General features: G+C 45.7%; 1 long non-coding RNA gene across 1 annotated transcript; it reads left to right on the top strand.

Annotated features, from left to right (window-relative positions):
* Positions 1-2,503: 2,503 nt before the first annotated feature.
* On the top strand, positions 2,504-12,551 carry LOC123371915. Its single transcript, XR_006580006.1, has 4 exons — positions 2,504-2,646; positions 7,973-8,086; positions 10,475-10,621; positions 10,744-12,551. It is a non-coding gene; the product is annotated as an uncharacterized LOC123371915 (long non-coding RNA).
* Positions 12,552-13,776: the final 1,225 nt, after the last annotated feature.

The raw sequence follows: 13,776 nt of genomic DNA, 5'->3' as shown, positions 1-13,776 counted from the left end.
AGGAGGCTTGGGATGCGTGAGACTGTGAACTGCCCTTACATTCCAGAGACGCTGGTTGTGATGTCCCCATGCCACAGAGTGGAGTTGTGTGTTTTCCTTTAACCTTTCCCATTTGTCCTTATTTTTTAAAATTGATTGCTGTTTAATAAATTGTATTTGCTTTGAACTGTATGGAATGATCAGTGGGTCAGGGAAGCATCCAGTGCAGAGAGAGCACCTGGAGTGGGGACACCTTAGTCCCTGCCCTAAGTGACCATGACAAGGTTGAGGGTCAAACCCCCCAGGAATTCTGGGCCCAGCCTTGTTGGGGTTACAAGGACTCTGCCACACAGGAGAGTGGAAGGGGAGTCCTTGAGGTCAGGCAGGCCTCTGGGTAAAGGGAGTGGGAGCGAGGACTCAGATCCTTTCGCTAGCCCATTTCACTGGTGTGGTGCAGAAGCCAGGAAAGTTCCACACACTAGCAGGACCATTCCCCTGCTTACATGAGGGTCCCCACACTGCCTGCAGCAGGGCAACTTCACAGGGCCTAGGCGCCCCAGGGGCCCCCGCCATGGCTTGGGTGTTGGAGCTCCAGGGTCCCCCCGCCCACTCATGGCTGGGAGCTACGGGGGCCTCTGCCACCTGCAGCAGCTGGGGGCAGCAGGCTACCTGCAGCTCCCAGTCACTGTGGGCTGAAGTTACAGAGGTTGCTGGAAATCACAGAATCCGTGACTTCCGCAACCTCCGTGAGTAAATCGTAGCCTTGTTCATCAGTAATCTCCCTGGACTCCAGAGAGATTACTGATGAACCCAGAAAGCCGAGTAGCTGATATTGCCTCCTTAGCCACCCTGGAACCTGCATGGGGCATATCAAAAGCTCAGGTTCATCTTCAGGAAGAGACGCTGAGGCTTTTCTTGGGGACCGTGGGGTCTGGAGAGGGGAGGCGCAGCTGCGGCTGGCCCAGGGCTCCTCTGGCTGAGGGGGGACTCATTGCTCCAGATGTAGTGGGGGGAGAAGAAGAGCTCGGGACTCCGGCTCCGTGGAGGGTGGAGCTGGGGATTTGTCTCCCCGAAGGGGGGCTGCACCCTACCGCCCTGCGATTAGTAGTTACTCCCCAGCAGTTAGAGCTGGATCCTGGGCTCCACTCTGCTGGCACAAATTTATTGTAATGGGATTCAGCCCCTTGATGCTTCCTCTTTCTTAAGATGGGGTATTGCTTTTTGAGAGGGGTTTAGCTAAGCCAACCCCTCACTGCCTCCAGTGCAAGGGGCCCTCCTGGTAGAAAGGGGGCATGGCAGGGAATTCTAACACTTTAGTGATTACATCCAGCTTCCACAATGGCCCCTACAGGCCATTAGTCAGCTGGGTGTAAGTTAGAGGAGCCCTGAGGAAATTGTTCTGGCCTACCTGAAGATTAGGTTTGCCACCTTTCTCATTGCAGAAAACGAAACACCCTTGCCCCGCCCCTTTGCTGAGGCCCTGCCCCCACTCATTCCATCCCCCTTCCCTCCATTGCTCACTCTCCCCCAACCTTGCTCACTCAGGTTGGGGCAGGGGGTTGGGGTGGCTGGGGGGCAGAAGGGGTGAGGGCTCTGGCTGGGGGTGCAGACTTGGGTGGGGCCAGGGATGAGAGGTTTGGAGTGCAAGAGAAGGCTCTGGGCTGAGAGGTAGGGCCGAGGGGTTCAGAGTGCTGGATAGGGCTCTGGGCTGGGGCACAGGGTTGGGGTGGGGTGGGGGCTCCAGAGTGGGGCCAGAAATGAGGGGTTCAAGGTGCAGGGTTCAGGCTCTGGGAGGGAGTTTTGGTGTGGAAGGGGGCTCAGAGCTGTGGGAGGGGGCTTGGGTGCAGGAGGGAGTTCAGGGAGTGGGCTCTGGGTGGGTGCTTACCTCAGGTGGATCCCGGAAGTGGCCGGTATGTCCCTGCAGCTCCTAGGCAGAGATGCGGCCAAGGGGGCTCCATGCACTGCCCTCACCCACAGGCGCCACCCAAGCAGCTCCCACTGGCCGCGGTTCCTGGCCAATGGGAGCTGCAGAGCCGGCACTTGGGGTGGAGGCAGTGCATGGAGCCTCCCTGGCCGCCCCTGCAGCTAGGGACTGCAGGGACATACCGGCTGCTTCCAGGAGCCGCGCAGAACCAGGGCAGGCAGGGAGCCTGCCTTAGCTCCACTGCACTGCTGACCGGACTTCTCACAGCCTGGTCAGCAGTGCTGACTGGAGCCACCAGGGTTCCTTTTCAACCAGGTATTCTGGTTATAAACCGGACGCCTGGCAACCCTACTCAGGATTGGGGGAGTATAAAGGAGGAGCATAGAAGTGGTTTAAGGCCACCTTTGTGCTTCCCTCCTGCTGCGTTATTGCACCAAACATCGTTCACCAAGAGGATCAAGGCCTTCAGCTAGGTCCACTTTTCCAACTGTACAGCATCCATGTTTTGTTGTTATTGTATAATAGTTCTATTCCCTCTCTTCTCTTCTCCCTTTTCCCCCCCTCTCTCATCTATTAATTGTCTGGGAAAGGAGGTGACAACTGAGGTGGCAAAAACTTGCAAAAGATACAAAATCTTCTCGGTTAATCAATACTGCAGAAGAGTGTGGAGAGCCTCAGGAGGCCCTAATCAGTTAGGTGAATGGGCAGCGTGACGGCAGATGAAATCCTTTGATGAATATAAGGTAATACATACTAGAAGGAATAATTTGAACTACTCATACACCTCACTGGGTTCTAGATTAGCTGTAGGCACTTTAAGGAAAATCTCCAGTGAATGTGCAGCAGCAGACAAAAACAAAAATTGAAAACATTATGCCAAAATCAGTGATATGACTTCACCTGGAATACTGTGTGCAGTTCTGTTCACCCTATCTCAGAAAGATACAGAAGAAATTGAGGGGGTTGCAGAGACAAGCAAATGGATGTGGAGTCAGATCATTGCATGAGGACAGACTATAAAGATGGGGACTGTTGTTCAGAGAAGTGATTAATAAGAAGAGAGATGACAGATATGTTCAAAATAACAAATAGAGAAGGTACTTCCCATTTCTCATAATACGTCAAAGGAACATTTAGTGAAACCAAAACATACTAAAGAAAACACTATTTTACATAGTGCACACTAGCCTATGGCTAACTCACAGTCAAAAGATCTCATTGAGGCTAAAAGAAGAATGTATAAAAGGATTTGATGTGTATGGGTAATGGAAACATCTACAGTGACGCTAGATATGATTATTTTTAAAAGGAATAAAAACCTTGAAGCTTCAGGGCATAAATCAACCTCTTACTGATGGGATTAAGAAGAAAAAAATTGACTATGGCCAGGTTATAACATAATTTTCCATCAGGGTTTCTTGCACCTTCCTCTGAAGATTATGGTACTGGCATTGTTGGAAACAAAACAAAGTACTTTAAAGAGCTCTGATCTGATTCAATATAGCAGTTGATATATTCCTATATGCATGGTCCCATTGACTTCAATGTGATTACTCATGTGTGTAAAGGTATTCACACACATGTTTCTAGAATCAGACCCAAATGTTGTAAGTATTGTTTGGAGCTCATTGAAATTTTTTTATGGGTAGAGTTAAAACCTTGCTGAGATTGAAGGGTGTGAACTAACTCTTTAGTTAACGTAACTGTCAGGATCAGTTAATCAGAAGCCCTCCACCTTTGGCTATGTCTACACTACGGACCTTACAGCAGCAGAGCTGTAGTGGTAAAAAAGGTCTCCCGTGTAGCTGCTGTTTGCCGGCATGAGAGAACTCTCCTGGCGGCATAATTAAACCACCCTCAACGAGCGGCTGGTGTTAGCACTATGTCGGCAGGAGAGCCTCTCCTGTCGACATAGTGCTATTCACACTAGTATTTTTGCTGATGAAACTTATATTGGTCAGGGGGGGTGTTTTTTTCACACGCCAACAAAGAGGATTTTACTAACAAAAGTTTCACTGGCAAATCCAATACATTCAATAAGATACCAGGTTCTACTCCCAAGGTCTACTTGGGAGTAGAAAATCTGCAGGGTCCTAAACTTTAACTAGCTGCTCAGGTGAAAAAGGGGCAAGTGTATTGTCCCATCACTACCAAACTGAAGCCACTAACCAAAAGTTAACATGTCTGATGAACTTCCTCTTTCTAATGCCACTAACCAAGCACAGAGGTGCTGCTTTACATTTGTCATTCATCTGTGGTGAGTGTGGGAGTGGGTGGAGCGGATAACAAAGAAAAGAGAAACGGATGACTTTGTGTACAAAACATACATCCTACGTAGGCGGTACTTAGAGGGCGGCAGCTATGTTTAGACGCTAATTTCTAAAATGGTCCAAAAATAGATAAAAGTGTCACATCAAACATTACAAATAAGATGTTGCGGGCAAGTCAAACCCAGGCCATTACTATTTTTAAAGTGTGTCTGTGGGCTGACAGACTTAGATGAATTAATTCACTTTTGAGAGTGAATAAAAATATAGAAAGCAAATGAAAAGGGGTTGTTGTTAAAGGAAATGAAAAAGTGAATGGAACATATTAGTAAAGCTCAAATGCGGTGGCTTAGGGCATGTCTTCACTGGCATGCTCTAAAATACCATCTGCATGAGGGGCACAGCTCCCAGCGCTGGTGCACTGTCTATACTGGCACGGCACGTTACAGCACTGAAACTTGCAGCACTCAGGGGGGTGTTTTTTCACACCCCCGAGCAAGAAAGTTGCACTGCTGTAAAGTGCAAGTGTAGACAAGCCCTTAGATTTTCAAAAGTGACTCATGACTTTTGATGACCAGTCTGAGATGTCTTAAAAGGACCTGGACCCAAAACTATAAACACTGTGAATATGTAGAGAAGGGAGATGTCTCATGGAAGTAAGCATGTTAATGTACCCCTGCAGGGATATCTGTGTGAGCATTAGAGGACAGAACATGGCCTTTATATTTAAATGTCAAAAAAGATCAGTATTCGGTCGCTTACCATGTACATTGTATTTGCTTTCCCACACTTCTGTTTACAACTGAGTTTTGTCCCAACAAATTCATCTTTTCTAATAGCACACTGAACAAGTCATACGACAGGGGCTTGCTCAGTGTCTGACTAAAGTCAGTGGAAAGAGTCCAGTTCATTTCAATGAGATTTGGATCAGGGCCCACAGGATCAGCTTTGAGGGTGGAATTTCATCTTGGTGAAGGTAGTGTTCATCAAGACCAAGTTAACAGAATATCAGCCCTTCAGTTTACAGTGGGGAAGACAGTATGTTAGGGTACTTCCATACTACAGAGCAGTGGTTCTCAAACTTTTTTTCCCACTTGAAAATTGATGAAGGACTCAGCGGACTGTTTAATGATCTTTCCAAATGTTGTTTGTACCATTAGCTAATTATTATAAAGCCCTTTGGATAAAAGCACTATATTAAAAAAACCCTTAATAATAATTAATGTTTTTTTGCTCTACAAATAAAAGCACACAACTCATATTTTAATATCAGTAGTCCTACCTTTCCACTGCCCTGGAGCTGGAGAAAGTCACCTCTTTCTCTGGCCACCACAGCCCTGCACATCCCAAATTCCCCATACCCCCTCTTCTCACCCCACTGCCCCCTCCCATCTCCCTCCTTATTCCCCGCAAGGCCACCACCTCACCTTACATGTGCATCTTTTCCAGGGTCCAGGCACCTAGTTTGTGGAGCCATGCCTGTGCAGCTCCACTAATTAGGTGGGTGGCCCTTCATTTTCTTGTGTGTGGCCGCCAAGGCACGCACCTTAGAGGGAACTATCCGCGAACCACTTGAATGGAGCTCACGGACCACAGTTTGAGAATCTCTGCTATAGAGCCTAAATGTTCAGATAGTGTGTGTACCTCCCAGCCTCTGACACATCAGCTGAACTGCTGTGAAGCTCCTCTCAAGATCCCTGCCCAGAGGATGTCTGAAATTAGTTTGCAGACAAGTCATAATTTCTGTCAGACAGTCATGTTTAATAATGTGTGTATTACTCATGGGGAATACACAACTAGCCAAGTCAAAACATTTCAAAACCAAAATGTTTCTGCCTGTGCTGTGTGATAAGAAATATTTTTAAAAGGTGCTAATTAACATGTACACACCTCATTTCCCCTATGTAGACAAAGTCACAGTTGTCTCACTGAGGGGTAGTGCATGGCTTGAAAGAGTATAGAAGGTACAATCCCGGACACTATGGTTATGGGAATCAATAAATACCTAGACGCTAAAGCATCTGGACCAGTCATTCTGTGGGTGGAACTGACAATGCATTGACATCCAAAAATATCACGGGCCCTGTGTAACCGAATGCACCCTGTATTCACACCATGCAAACTATTGTAGTAATCTTTGTATAAAATATGCCTTGTGAGGTATCATTTAAATCCCCCCAGGACAGGGAGTGTGTTAGGGTCACCTTGCAGAAGTAACCCAGGCTGATATGAGCCAGAGTGTAACCCAAGTGTGCTTGGCAGGCTGCAGTTACTCACAGATACTCGAGGTGTGACTTGCACGCTCAAAGGCTGTTTGAGCAGCCCAGGAGGGAGCCGCAGGAGCAAAGCATTGTAACTAGGGCTGTCAATTAATCTCAGTTAACTCACGTGATTAACTCAAAAAAATTAATTGTGTTAAAAACATTAATTGCAATTAATCACAGTTTTAATCACACTGTTAAACAATAGAATACCAATTGAAATTTATTAAATAGCTTGGATGTTTTTCTACATTTTCATATATATTGTATTCTGTGTTGTAATTGAAATCAAAGTGTATACAGTATTATTTTTTATTACAAATATTTTCACTGTAAAAATGATAAAAGAAATAGTATTTTTCAATTCACCTCATACAAGTACTGTAGTGCAATCTCTTTGTCTCTTTGCATGGCACTTTTGTAGCTGGCATTGCAAGCTATTTATATGCCAGATATGCTAAACACTTGTATGCCCCTTCATAATTCGGCCACCCTTCCAAAGGACATGCTTCCATGCTGATGACGCTTGTTAAAAAAACAGTGCGTTAATTAAATTTGTGACTGAACTTCTTGGGGGAGCACTGTATGTCCCTGGCTCTGTTTTACCCTCGTTCTGCCATATATTTCATGTTATAGTAGTCTCGCATGATGGCCCAGCACATGTGGTTTATTTTAAGAACACTTTCGCAGCAGATTTGACAAAATGCAAAGAAGGAACTAATGTGAGATTTCTAAAAATAGCTACAACACTCGACCCAAGATTTAAGAATCTGACGTGCCTTCCAAAATCTGAGAGGGATGAGGTGTGGAGCATACTTTCAGAAGTCTTAAAAGAGCAACACTCCGATGCGGAAAATACAGAACTCAAATCACCAAAAAAGAAAATCAACCTTCTGCTAGTGCCATCTGACTCTGATAATGAAAATGAGCAAGCGTGGGTCCACACTGCTTTGGATTGTTACTGAGCAGAACCCATCGTCAGTATGGATACATGTCCCCTGGAATGGTGGTTAAAGCCTGAAGGGACATATGAATCTTTAGCACATCTGGCATGTAAATATCTTATAATGCCGGTTACAACAGTGCTATGAGAATGCATGTTCTTACTTTCAAGTAACACTGTAAAGAAGAAGCGGGCATTATCCTCTCCTGCAACTGTAAACAAAGTTGGTTGTCTGAGCAATTGGCTGAACAAGAAGTAGGACTGAGTGGATTTGCAGGCTTTAAAATTTTACATTGTTTTATTTTTGAATGCAGGTTTTTTTGTACCTAATTCTACATTTGTAAGTTCAACTTTCATGATAAAGATATTGCACATTACTTGCATTAGGTGAATTGAAAACTACTATTTCTTTTGTTTTTTTACAGTGCAAATACTTACAAATATAAAGTGAGCACTGTACACTTTGTATTCTGTGTTGTAATTGAAATAAATATATTTTAAAATGTAGAAAACATCTGAAAATATTTAAATAAATGGTATTCTATTATTGTTTAACAGTGTGATTAATCACGATTAATGTTTTTTAATTGCTTGACAGCCCCAATTTCAACACACACAAGGTTGCAGAGCAGGCGTGAGACAGCCCCTCGCTGGTCTGGATTGTACCCGGGAATGCCACAGGCGGTTGGTCTGGGTTGGAGGAAATAACAAGGTAGATTTTTTTTTCTTTATTCTCCTTTACAAAGGTCTTGTTTTCCAAAGTATCTCTTGCAGTTCGACTGAGATTTAAATATAGGTCTCCAGAGGTAAAGAGCAGTGCAGTAATCCAGATTTAGTTTGATCTGGACTACATTGAATATTGGTTAAACAGGAAAAATATAAGGATTTTAAGTGCTACTAGAAGTTTGGGATATGAAAATACTTTACTTTCTGCCCTCACCCCCACCTAGGGTGACCAGATGTCCCGCTTTTATAGGGACAGTCCCAATTTTTGGGTCTTTTTCTTATATAGGCTCCTATTACCCGCCACCCCGTCCCGATTTTTCACATTTACTGTCTGGTCACCCTACCCCCACCCCACATCCGCCATGCATGGCTCAGGCTGTACAGTAACAATGTTGTTGTTATAGAATGGGCAAACTTGCCACTGTCTGGCTGCAACTAAGAGGAAGCGCTAGAGTTTCCTGTGCTCCCACTCCACTGTCTACCTTTCATCAGCACTAAATGCTCTTGGCTGCAGAGGCAGGGCCGGTGCAACCACTAGGCAGTGGCTTAGGGCGGGAAGTGGTTGGGGGCGCCCAGGGCTGTCCTTAGGCATAGGCAGCTGGGTAGGGCACCTGAAAATTTGGGGCACCACTGGGTTTTCCTATCCCTGTTCTGACCCTTCCTGCAGGCTCTGAGTCTTCCTGGGAAGGGGATCTAGTAGTTAAAAGAGAAAAAGTCTCCAGCCTGCCAGACCTATTAGCACAACACTGAAACTGTTAAAGAGCCGTTCAAGGGGTAATGAAGACATTTAACAGGCATTTTGCCAACCCCCAGGTATCTACTGTCAGTTTCTGAATGTACTGACAAAAACAGTTGTGCATGACTGTAATATTTACTCAGAACATGTCGGTCTACAGGACCTTAGTTTAAAATTTTGCTTTAAAAATATTTCATTAGTGAGTTGGTGAAGATTATAAAATCACATCTCTAAAAAATCCTTGCATAGATTTTTAGATGCACAATCATCTTTAGCCTTAAATGCTTGGATCTTCAGACATGGTTTTTTAAATATATTCTTCAAAAGACCACCCTTATCTAAAATACAAATTTTAATTACTATAGTAAAAAAAACTTACTTCCAAAGTCTTCCTGTCCTTTCTGTCCATCCATTTCTCCCTTCACCCCCTCTCCCCTCCCCCCCACTGAAGGAAGCAAAACCCTTTGCTTCCTGGTAGCTGGACAAAGAGTTTCCCTTTCTACTTCTGACTATCTGATGAACTAGTTTTAAGCAAAATCAGTACCTTAGTAAGATATAAAATCCTTTGTTATGCCTAAAATCTTTGGAAACATATTTTTTAAAGTTGGTGAAATTTCATAAACATGTGTATTGTTATGGAGCTCACACACAGTAAATTACTGTTCCCTTTTTCTAAAAGCAATGAGCATTGTTATGAACACACTAAACCTCTGTGACTGATTAATTTAAAATAATGTCTGTTTCAGTGAGTTAAATATGTAGTAATCTGGAATGAGTATATTTAAGAGTACATTTAAAATATAAAATCAGCTTAGAAATACTGATTAAGAAAATGTAAAACAGAGAAGAGCTGCATCATGTATTCCATAACATTTAATGTTGTATTCAGCAAGACAGCTGACTCACCGTTACTACAAAGTTTTTGCAAATAAATGTCTGACAAACTTCAGGGCGTATCAAAAAACCTGTGACTGACATTTTTTATTCCCAAATTTAGTGCTTTTAATTAGGTACCTTCTGCACGTCCATTCTGTGTCAGGGAGAGGGTACAGGGGTCTCTGTGGGGAACTGTGACTCTCTGCCACGTGAGGTGGGCCAGACGTCTTGTTATTCTTTCTGCCTTGTCCCTCCACCCCTCCACCCCCGCTGGGCTGCAAGCTCAGACTGCCGTTGGGCATAGCGGCACCAGTTTAATAATACTGCATAGGGCCCCATAAATCCTAAGGACAGCCCTAGGGGGACCTATGCAGTATTATTAAACTAGTGCCCCTATGTCCAACGGTCTCACGGAGGGCTGTGCACCCTCCAGGGGAGTTCAGGGGGCAGGAAGCGGGGAACTTGGTCTTGGGATCAGCCCCTGGGCACGGCTGGCCCCTGGGCAGGCTGGCCCCTGGGATCTATAAAGGCTCGTTGGGATTTGCCCCTCAATGAACTGATGTTGCGGGGGGAGGGGGGGCGCAAGGTGGAGGTTTCGCCTAGGGCGCAAAATATCCTTGCACCGGCCCTGTGCAGAGGGAATAAGATTGGAGGAAGGAGGGGGTTAAAAGAAACTTGAATTAATAAAGGATGATTCTCATTAGGATTCTGCTGACTCTCAAATGTTCTGATGTTTGTTTTGTTTGGCTTTTCTATTTGTAGCATGGCATAAAACCCTCCAGTCTGAATTTCAATTGATTCCTTTTGGACAGGCCAGACAGCATTTTAACTGCTAGAAGACTGAAGGCCAGACTCTAATCTCAGCTGTGCTGATGTAAATCGGGAGTAATTCCATTAAAGTCAATGAAGGTAATCTGGATTTACACCAATAAAAATAAGATCTGATTCTGGCCCTAAATTTTGCAAATGTATGTCTTAAGCTATGTCGCATTTTAAAAAAAAACCCTAACAACTTTGCTATCTTTTTCCAGGGAATTTAGTGTCCCGTGAAAAGTACTGGACTGATAACCCTGGAGACCAAAGTCTTTTATGCACAGAATGCATACAGCACTGGAAGCAGCAGCACAAGCTTCCCCACACTGCCCTGCCAATGTGCTTCAAACCTGACCTGAAAGAATCATTTGTAAGGATAAAGGGTAGTTCAGTCTCCATACACAATCAAGCCCCAGCCATAAAGAGCGAGAAACCAGTACCGTGCTATATGTTTTCAGACTCTTCCTTCTATCTTCTCTTAACCTAGGGGTTCTCTTGTCCTGACCTGTCAGTTTACTTTGATACAGTTCCACAATGTTCAGTTCTAGTCAGCTTCCATTTCCTGGTAAGTGTTTCTGGCCACTGTGATGCTATAGGTGTTATTTATTTGAGTCTGGTTTCTTTGGCTACCCAGATTATGATGCCATCAAGCAGTTTTATGTTCTGCTAATGATATGATGCTTCATGTTGTAGTGGATTACTCATAGTGAATCTCCCACATTTATTTCTGGATGATTTTCTCTGTTAATTTCCTCCCATGCCGCCTCCTAAGATTCCCCACTGCCCTCAGTTTTCTCAGAGGATCCAGTCATTCACTGGTTTTGGTTTGTGAGAGGGGGCAGTTTATCCTGGACTCTGAAAATTCTGTAGAAGTTAACAGTGCTTATGAGCGTCTGTGATGGCTTTTGCACTGCTTGTCTGATTAGCTTGTAGGCTGGAAATATTACCTAAGGGCTAGATTCATTCAGATTTTACACCACCATAGCTTTTCTGCCTTGGTAATTATGTGGCCTGATCACAACACCACTGGCCTGCTGGTTGATGTTAGGCAAATCATAGCCTGCCCCATGCCTCAGTTTCCCCATCTCTAAAATGGGAATAATGATAGTGATCATCTTTGAGATTGAAAAGGGCTATATAAGAGCTAGGTAGTAGGAGTAGGAGTATCTTAGGGCAGGTCTACACTTAAAAAGCTGCATTATAGGGCTTTAGTAAAGATGCTGCTATGCCGATGGGAGAGCTTCATAGTTAATCCACCTCTATGAGAGGTGGTAACTGTGTTGTCAGGAGAAGCCCTCCCATCAACAGCGCCATCTACACCGGGTGTTAGGTCAGTATAACTGTCACTCAAGGGTGTGGACCTAGTTATACCGCTGTAAGTTTGTAGTGTAGACCTGGCCTTAGCGTCACAGAGTGAGTGAGTGGCCACTTTAAGAGGGAGCAGGACCAGTGTGCCTGTGACCGGAAAGCTGATCCAATTAGGTTTAAAAGAGGCACCTGGGCCTAGAGGGGAGAGACACTGTGGTGAATCAGAGCAGCAGGAAGTTCCCTGCCAGACCTCCCTGGGACAGGGGCACCAGGTTTATAAAATTTTTGGTGGTGCCCAGAATGGGTCCACGCAGAGCTGTCCCACCCTGGACCCAGTGCTTTGGGAGGCCCCATGTTCAGGAGGACGTGGGATCCAGGGTGGCCTGGGAGGTTAGCGGGGGGCCTGGCATCTGCAGCAGTGAGCGACTTGGTTGTCCCAGTCTGTCCTATGGACGGGACGGCTCTGAAAATATAAGCTCAAACATTGGTGGAGCCAGGACCATGTTCCTGAATATTGGTGGAGCAGGAGCACCAAGGGCCCATATAACTCGCAGCTTATGCCCTGGGAGGGGAGGCAATAGGAACCTGATGGTGAGGGCTTCCAGAGAGAGAACCCTGGGTGGTGGTGCTCAGTGAACAGAGCACCAAAGCTTCCTGCAGGAAGCCTTGAAACAGGAAGGAGTAAGAGGTAAAGGGGAAAAATCCCTAGTGGGGATGTAACAGGAACTATAGACCAGAGAAATTGGAGCCTTTGAGCATTGACTGAGACCGCTTGCAGTATGGGTGATCAGCAAAGATGGAGGAGGTGATACCTCTGTTGGTAATGGTGGTGCAGCAGCAGCAGCAGCAAACTGCACTGCAGCAACAGACCCAGGCTCTGCTCCTGCAATTGATAGAGAGCCTGCAGAAACAGTAAGAGATACAATTATCTGCTCAACTGTGGTGTCAGGAGGCCCTTAGAGCAACAAGAGTGGTTGCAGAAGCAACTGGGCCCAGGGCCTCTGGGGAATTCGGCTGATGCTGGAGAGGGTAGCATGGGCCAGCTGGTCCATGGCCTGATGGTGCTGGGGTTGGAGGATGACCCCAAAACCTTCCTTTATACAGTCGAGCAAGTGGCCAGTGCAGCAAGCTGGAAAGAACAGAGTTGGGAACCTTGCATAGTTAGGGTGGTCACTCATACATTCCCACCGGACATTGTGGTACTTCTGGGAAAGGTGTGTGCCTGACCTCCCAGGTCTGACCCCTCCCCACCTTCCAGCATGACTTTGAATATATGGTGCATGCAAAATCACACCACATGGGGGGTGCCATTTTGAAGAGTGAGCCATGCCACCCTGCCCCTGCGACCTCTGATGCACAGTGCTTGCAAGGTCATTCCAGTGGGGGCATGTGACAGTCTGAATCCTTATGTTCACCTTTTTTTTTCAAGACTATGGTAAATTTTGTACAAACTGTGCCTTGCAAGGTATCATCTGAGAACTCATGACTTGCTGATGATAATTGTCCCGGTAAAATGTGTGACAACACTGTATGTAAAGTTATAAGATTCTACTCTATGATGTTACTAAGGCATATGCCAAATCTGGGGAAGCAGCCACAAACCACTTCTTCAGAGACGAAAGTCAAACTGATGCCTCAGCAAGATGTCAATGAAATTGAATGGACCATCACCTGGTTCAGTGGCCATTCTTTGGCAGGAAAAAGTGTGAGTGAGAAGTTTACATCTTGGTAAAGAAACAGCTGCAGGTTCCCGTCCCCCAGGGCCGGCGCTTCCATTAGGCGACCTTAGGCGGTTGCCTAGGGCGCCAGGATTCGGGGGGGCGGCATTTTGTGCGCTCCCCACGGGGCGCATGGGAGCTTCTGGTTCCGCTCCTGTTGCGCCGCCAAAGAAGGACCTTCTGCCGACGTGCCACGGAAAAAAGCGGCAGGCAATTGAGCAGCTC

The sequence above is a fragment of the Mauremys mutica genome, chromosome 5 (assembly GCF_020497125.1).
Source record: "Mauremys mutica isolate MM-2020 ecotype Southern chromosome 5, ASM2049712v1, whole genome shotgun sequence".
Lineage (NCBI taxonomy): Eukaryota > Metazoa > Chordata > Testudines > Geoemydidae > Mauremys > Mauremys mutica.
This window is presented reverse-complemented; position numbering and strand designations above follow the sequence as displayed.